This window comes from Lactuca serriola, chromosome 3 (assembly GCF_051521515.1).
Source record: "Lactuca serriola cultivar US96UC23 chromosome 3, Lser_US96UC23_V15, whole genome shotgun sequence".
In the NCBI taxonomy this organism is placed as follows: Eukaryota; Viridiplantae; Streptophyta; class Magnoliopsida; order Asterales; family Asteraceae; genus Lactuca; species Lactuca serriola.
In genome coordinates this window covers 162,767,974-162,776,935 of record NC_136410.1, presented here as the reverse complement: position 1 = coordinate 162,776,935, position 8,962 = coordinate 162,767,974, and positions in this window count along the sequence as shown.

Genomic DNA, 8,962 nt, shown 5'->3' with positions numbered 1-8,962 from the left:
TGAAAAGTCATAAGCCCTCGACCATCCGTAACGAACTCTGAAACCAAACCAACGACCCGTTCCCTCTTCTGCATCTTCGGTCGCACAGCCTCGGCCTGTGCCCCACGAATGGCATCCAATACCGGAGTTATCACGGTTAATCTCAAACATACATCTCGCAGTGGAGTGCTCTCCGCCCTGCGACTCAACGCATCGGCCACCACATTGGCCTTACCCAGGTGGTACAGGATCTCACAATCATAATCCTTGACCACATCTAACCACCTCCTCTGCCGCATATTTAGGTTGGGCTGATCCATCAAGTACTTCAAACTCTTATGGTCCGTGTATATCGTACACCGAACCCCATATAAGTAGTGACGCCAAATCTTGAGGGCGAACACTACTGCCCCCAACTCTAGATCGTGCGTGGGATATCTCGTCTCATGAGGCTTCAGCTGCCTCGATGCATAAGCTATCACATGTCCCCTCTGCATCAACACCGCACCCAGCCCCATAATCGATGCATCACAATATACTACAAAATCCTCCATCCCTTCCGGGAGAGCTAATACCGGGGCTTCGCACAACCTTTGGCGAAGGGTCTCAAAGGAGGTCTGCTGCTCGGGACCCCATGAGAATGCAACACCCTTTCGGGTCAATCTGGTGAGTGGCACTGCGATCTTGGAGAAATCCTTGATAAATCTCCGATAATACCCCGCCAATCCAAGGAAACTCCTGATCTCAGAGGGTGACTTGGGCACCTCCCAAGTCATCACTGCCTCAACCTTGGCCAGATCGACCAATATCCCATTCTGATTAACGAGATGTCCAAGGAACTGAACCTCCCGCAACCAGAAATCACACTTGGAGAACTTTGCATAAAGCTTCTCCAATCTCAGAACCCCAAGGACCTCCTTCAAATGTTCCTCATGCTGCTCTCTAGATCTCGAATATACCAGAATATCATCGATAAATACAATCACCGACCGATCCAACATCGGCCTGCATACCCTGTTCATGAGATCCATGAACACAGCCGGGGCATTGGTGAGCCCAAAAGGCATCACCACAAACTCATAATGCCCATAACACGTCCTGAACGCTGTCTTCTGGACGTCCCCATCCCGCACTCTCACCTGATGATATCCCGACCTCAAGTCGATCTTGGAGAACCAAGATGCTCCCTGCAACTGATCGAATAAATCATCGATCCTCGGCAACGGATAACGGTTCTTGACCGTCAGCTTGTTCAACTCCCGGTAATCAATGCACATCCGGTGTGAACCATCCTTCTTCTTGACGAACAGAATAGGTGCTCCCCACGGCGAGCTGCTCGGCCGAATAAATCCCTTCCCCAGCAACTCTTGAAGCTGCGAGGACAACTCTTGCATCTCTGGAGGTGCAAGACGATAAGGCACCTTAGCAATAGGTGCGGCCCCTGGAACCAAATCAATACCAAACTCCACTTGCCTCACAGGAGGCACACCCGGCAACTCCTCGGGAAAAACATCTAGAAACTCACGCACCACCGGTACCTCCTCAACTGAACTCGGTCTCTTGGAAGTCGCTCGCGTATCCATCACATACGCTACAAAACCCTTACAACCCTGCTGTAGACACTGCCTTGCCCTAGCGGCCGAACAAAAAGCTGATCCTGAACGTGTACCCTCGCCGTACACTGAAAGAACTCCTCCACTAGGGTTTCGTATGGTCACCAACTGACGCTCGCAGTCGATAACCGCGCCGAATCGGCTCAACCAGTCCATGCCCACAATGACACAGACATCACCCATCGCAATAGGAATCAGATCAATCAGAAACTCGACCCCGAAAATCTCTAACACGCATCCCCGGAGAACCTCCGTGGCACAAATCACTCTATCGTCAGCTATGGAAACTCTCAGAGGTCGACTCAATGCCTCACGACTAACACTGATATGCTGACTAAAGGCCGAAGATACAAAAGACCGACTCGCACCCGAGTCGAATAACACTAAAGCATGTACAGAGCTTACAAGAAAAGTACCTACGCATAACATAATATAAGCATAATATCTCAACATCAAAATAAATACATGAAAGGAAACATACCAGCCACAACATCGGGCGCAGCGCGGACCTCCTCCGCATTCAGCTGGAAGGCCCTCCCTCGAGTTCTCGGCGCCTCGACCTTCACAGGCCGACTCTCAGTAGCTCTGATGGCGGCATGAGCAGATCCCTGAGATGCTCCGCGCAACTGCGGACACTCGGCCTTCCGGTGTCCGGTCTGGTTATAGTGAAAACACACTGCAAACCCCTTGGGGCAGTCCTTGGCCATGTGCCCCTCCTTGCCACATTTGTAGCAAGACCCCGCTCGGCAAACTCCGTCATGACCCTTGCCGCACTTCCCGCAAGTGCGGCCCTTCTGGCTCCCTGGTTTGGGATCAGCGGGCTTGGCCCGCTTGGCTGCCGGCTGAGACTGTGTCGGTCGCCGATCCCTCCCCTGAGACTCCGCCTCCTCCCTGGCCTGAGTCTCAAGCTCAATCTCCCTCTTCCGGGCATTTGCCTGAAGCTCAGCAAATGTCCGGTACGAGGAGTTCGCAGCGAACTCCCGAATATCCCGCCTCAGAATGCTCAAGTAGCGGCTCATACGTGCCTGCTCAGTGGACACGTGCTCAGGGCAGAACATCGCCCTCTCCTGGAACATCCTCGTGATCGCTATAACTGACTCGCTACCCTGCTTGAGGGTCATAAACTCCTGTGCCAAACACTCCCTCTCCACCTGGGGAACATACTCATCCCGAAACATGGTAGTGAACCTCTCCCAGGTCACTGCCGAAAGCTCAGCAGGCGTATAATGCGCCGTAATAAACTTCCACCAGTCCTTCGCTCCCAAGCGAAGCTGGTTCAACGCAAACCGAACCTTCAAATGCTCAGGAGACGAGCAAGTGAAGAAACACCCCTCAATATCAGATATCCACCTCATAGCTGCCACCGGATCCTGAGTCCCATCAAACTCTGGTGGTTTTGTGTTGCTGAACTCGCGGAACAGCAACGCATCACCACCCTGCGGTCTCGCAACAACAATCGTTGCGGTAGCCGCTGCAGCAGCAGCCTCAGAAAGAGCGGCATAACGCTCATCAAACGTCTCAATCAAAGTGGTCTTTATAAACCCAAACATCTCCGGTATCTCTACCCTGATGGCCGCAACCACCTCCTCCTGAATGATCCGGCGGATCTCCTCCTCACTGGTACCACTGCTCTCGGGCATCAAACGTGTCCTCACCATGATCAACCTCTGAAATACAACATACGATAAATTATAATCCACACGAGCATACTCACACTCGTCAACTCTTCCCTCCTTGATTCTTGGCATTCCAAAGATTCTTACTTGGGCTGCACACCGCTCCGGTGCTTCCAGTAGTACGGTCCCAATACTACTGTCTGCACCGCACCAGAATGCACTCCAAGTCCTCCTCTTCGGATCCCAAGTCCCAAGTACTCTATCATGCGTAAATCACTCTCTAATAGATCTCTCATAAGCCCCTCACTGCTACCTACTCACTCTCAAGCATCTCGTAGCAGCTCACCTCTCCCTAGGCTAATGCATCACAAATCAGGCCACTCTAATCCTAATAGTAATACCTCGCCTATTCTAGCATGCAGATACATCGCATCAATATTAACATAATATGAAGGTATTTTGGGAAACCACCGTTCGGGCGCTGACTGATCGTACACACATCTCTTGCTTTGCGTTTTTCAAAAAAAAATCTTTTACTCCTCTTTTTTTTTTGAAATTACATCTCAAATCCTCAGTTTGAGTTCAAATACGCCCGAAGGTGTACTCGAATCCCTCAAACCAAGGCTCTGATACCAACTTGTAACACCATAAATTTTCAAAATATTTTTTCACAAATATAAAAACATTTCTCATTTAATTTCATAAAACGTTAAGTTTAAAACTCCAATTCATGTCATACAAATCCCAAGATCACATAAATACATATCAAAAGTCCCCTGAGTGTGTACGGATCAAGCCGACGCCTTCCCACGGTCATCGCTAGTACCTGAAACAACAACGCTAACACTGTAAGCACGAAGCTTAGTGAGTTCCCCAAAATACCACACATAAAGCACATATTAGCCACTCGAGGCTATAACTCTATGGGTCCGTGCACCCAAACTCTGTGAACCCTCAGGTTCTAACTCTAGGAACCTTCCGGTCCCAACCCTGTAAACATGCACAGCATAATCACATAGAAATAATGCAGTACAACACATAGCATACACATAACATACACATACCAACACATAGCTCTGATTACCTACTCAAGGTAAAGTATAATGAGAAGACTCACCTCGCGTGGCTCGGTATCTCACGAATCCTGGAAATCCCTCGTGCTCGATCCTCCGAGCTCTAATCCTCCTATAATATCACATGACTCTAATTAACACTTTTTATCTCTAAGGTTGACTATCCCTAAGAAGTCAACACAGGTCAACTCTGGTCAACGGTCAATGGTCAACTTTGACCGGACTCGGCGAGTGCACAAGGGCAACTCGGCGAGTCTAGACGTTTCCACCAACACCCCAGGATTCCCTTTTTACACGTCGAGTGCTCCCCCTGACTCGACAAGTTCCACCTGGCAGAATCGCGGGGCCACCCCGACTCTACTCGCCGAGTTCCAAGAACAACTCGGCGAGTCCCAGCTCGGCTCAGTCCACCTGTCAACCCTCTCTAACTCGCCCTGACTCACTGAGTCAACCCATGACTCGACTGGACCACTCACTGGCCGGTCCAAGGCAATCTTCAAGCTACTCGCCAAGTCTGTTCATCTGACTCGGCGAGTCCATGCCATGCAATCGCTCAAACTCGCTTCTAAGGTCAGATCTGTTCCAACAATTCATAGATCTGGCCTTTCTAGACTGATTCACCACGTAAAGCCCCAAACTTGATGCACATACAACCTCTATATGACTATAAATGAAGGAATACCAACAAATATCACTACTCAAGGTCATGACCTCCATTGCTCTTCATAAAGCTTGATGAATGAGGCTCTCTGGACCTCTATGGATCCAGATCCAAAGCCTCATCACTAGCAAGGGACTATTTGGCCATCAAATCAACTCAACAAGGCCACAAGAAACCCTAAATCCAACTATACTCCTCAAAACAGAAGATGAACCGAAATCATACCTCTAGATCGATGATCTAAGCTTCAAATCCGCAGAATAGCAACCTCCTTTGCCTCCTCTTGGCTAGAACCTCCCTCCTCTTTGCTAGACAACACACAAAGGTCAAGAAATGCTTCCTTTCTCTCCCAAATCGCCAAAGCACTCTAGGGTTTCTCTCTATGGACTGTTGGGTACAAATGACGGCCATAAGGCCCTTTAAATAGGTCCCAAACCCGAGAAATTAGGGTTTCATTAAACAGCGCGGACTCGCCGAGTCCAAACAAATCTCGCGTCCAGAATCGCGATCCTACTCGGCGAGTTTGAGCTCCAACTCGCCGAGTCCCCTCTCAAAACACCAAAATCAAAGCAATAAAGGATACCTGGAAATCCGAACTGTTACAATTAGGGTTGCATGAGCACATAGGATGTTCTTATGGCCAAAACCCATCAGTTTGGTTGTGGGCTTAGGGCAGATTCATCCAATTAACTATCTATTGATATTAGATTATATATAGCCAGTATAAACTAAGTGATTATATAAGTAATCACTGTGGTCACTATTTTTTTTTATAAGAAATAAGGGTTTTCTTAAAGGGTCTTTTCATTTTATATAAAGGAACTACTGCAATTAACTCCATGAGTAACAAGTGAATACACCAGGGTTATATACAACGAGGACCTAACAAACAATGGGATGTGTGCTATCCGCCTTACTTCCTGTTCCTTGTTTGGTTGTGGACTTAGGGCAGATGCGCACAATCGATTGTTTGTTTACTCCGAGTTTTATATAACTTGTATCCATTTAGTACTCATAGAAAGGATTGTAGAATCATTTTACGTATCTTTCATCAAATTAGGAAATATAGGATTTTCTAGAGGAACATACGAACTTTTCTAAAACATAACTTATAACTTACTACATTTCAACTACATTTTTCAACAACTTTCTACAACTTACATACATCACTAAAATCTTATGAACTCACCAACTTAATTGCTGAAAAACTCTTTCAAATAACTTGTATTCTCAAGAAACTAGTAGACAGATACTCGCTCTGGGAATTCAGAAGATGGAGCAGTATAGCTTCAAGTCTTGTTTTGTTATTTGCTTATGTGCTCTATGTTTTGTGAACACATACTTTGTAAACACTTTCTATATAATGAAATGGTTTTTCATTACTTGCTTACTATGATACATGTCTTGTGATACTAAACATGACGTCCTCCACCCCCGGACGTTTCCGCCGTTCCGGTTTTTGGGTGTGACATCGGCCCAATAAGGCCTAAAGAAAAAAGCTTTCGACCTAATAAGGTCCAATGAAGGGTTTCGGCCCAATGTAAAGCCCAATAGAAGTTTTTGGCCCAATAGGTCCCAATGAAAAAGTCTTGATCTAATAGGAGTTTTGGGCCGAGAATTCCTGGGCTAAGGCCCAAAATTGATTGGACTTAGCCATTGGATCGAGTTTTGGACTTGCATGAAGCTGTTTCGACTTAAATCACTATGTGTGAAGGTATGAACTTAAATAGCATTGTAGTTTGAATTTCACTAAATGGGATAATGCAAGGTTACATGGAGGAAATTGTCTTGTACAAGGATCACAATCTTAACCCTAATTTGCTAGCCGTGACAAATAAATTAATAAATTACATAAGGATAATTTTGTAATTTTATATATACTCATTTTTTAAAACCAAAAATAACTACAACATATATGGAAAATCCCTAAGATAATGGAACAATTTCTCTTTAAATATCGCCGTTCTACATCTGGATAAACCTATTCCACCATCGCCGATTTCATCTACAACGATCCCCCTCACCACCCATTTTTTTTGCCGATTTCCTGGCGCCGATTTGTTTTACGGAAACTTCATTCCCTCTGCCTACTTACTTTATGTTTGTATTTATTTGCTCAAGTGGTAGTGTATTGTTGGAGCACCCTCAATGGGCCAATGTGTGTTTTTGATCATGAGCAAGGATTGGTGCAAACTTTTTTGACCTTCAACAAAGTTGTTTAGTAAAGGTAATTAATTTGATTGTGTATTATTTTGTTCAATTTATACATTTATGCTTGTTTTTTTTTATTAAATTCTCTTTTATTAGAGATTTAGGGTTTTTATAATAATTTTGAAGTTGTGATTACGTGATTTTGTGAGAAAGCATGTTAATTGTTTTTCTTTTTTCCTTGCATTTTTCGATAATTTAGAATTTATTTTCCCATATGATTTCTACCATCCCAAAATATTTTTATTTCCATTTTGATTTCAAAATTTCAAACAAGTATTTATCAAATTTTGTTTTGCTACATTGGATTGGCTAACATAGTTTCCATATAATAAGCAATTTTCTGTTTCGATATAATATTCTTTGTTTCTTTTGTGAATTCACTGTTTTTGTTCTTCAGGAAAATGACCCAAATGAGAATGACACAATAATTGACTAAATTTCTTCAATTTTTTTCGTTACTTATATTTCCAAAATTCAAGCGATTATCTCTAATTTCTTTCAATAAAGAAATATAGTGTTAGATGTTCATCTGACCGTGCCATCATACTTTCCTCTTGAAGGTGTTTTTTTTTTTTTTTTTTTTTTTTTTTTTTTTTTGCTCTTCTCATTTTTTTTGTTCCCCCTTATCTTTCAATCGTTCCAATGTTATCCCAATTTGGTTTAAGAATGTATTTTGATAAATTTTAATTTTGTTATCATAGATGTTTCTTAAAGAATATAATTATTCTTTTTAATTTTTTTTTATCATAGATGTTTCTCATAAAATGATCATTTTATTTTTTTGTTGGTTGTGAACAAATGATTTTAGTTTGTTATTCTCATTACAATCATTCTGATAGAATTCGATTGTTAGAAGTTGTTCTCAATGAATTTATCATAAAGGATAGGAAGGTAATAGAGATAAATTGTGCATGAAGGAGAGCATGATGATCCAATGCCTAAAGGTTGGATGATGGTGTGTGGTATTATGATGAATAATGATCATTGATATTCCAAAAAAAAATATTCATCGTCTTATTCTTTTAGAATACATCATCAACATATTCTTTTAGAATAGATCAAATTTATTCTTTTAGAATTATCATCAATATATTCTTATTTTTTCATGTAATTTACTTCAAGAATGTTTTTTGTATCTCATTCTTCAAGAATGAAAAATAGAAATTGATACTTTTTCCAAGATTTTTCAATCTATTGATGTAGATTGGTTCAAAAAAAATAATAATTATTTGACATGTTATTAGATTAAAAAATGTTTTTTGTGACTTCATTAGTTTATGACCGACATTCTCATAGAATATCATTTTACAATAGTGTCATTCTGACAAAATAAAATCGGTTATAATTAAAATTATGCTATAATTGAAATTCAGTTAATTAAAAAATTTAGAATTAAAAATTAAAAGATTCTATTATTCCTTAAATTTCGAAAATTTACTTTTTTAAATATAGTGTAATTGACTAAAATATTCTTATGATGAATTTTGTGATATTATATTGTATATGTTATTCCATTTTAATATCATAGACTCTCGGATCATAACTATTCACTCCATTCATCCATTAGTTCAGAATTGTCCTTACGACCATACAATAGATGTTATCCACATTATAACCTAGCTATATATATATATATATATATATATATATATATATATATATATATATATATACTAAATTATTTTTTTTAATATTCAAAAGTTTCATCCAATATAATACATTAATATGTATTTATTATCAAAAGCTTTTTGTCAAAAAAATATTAAACTATAATTTATTTTTCTTAGAAATTGTTTATCAGTTATATTT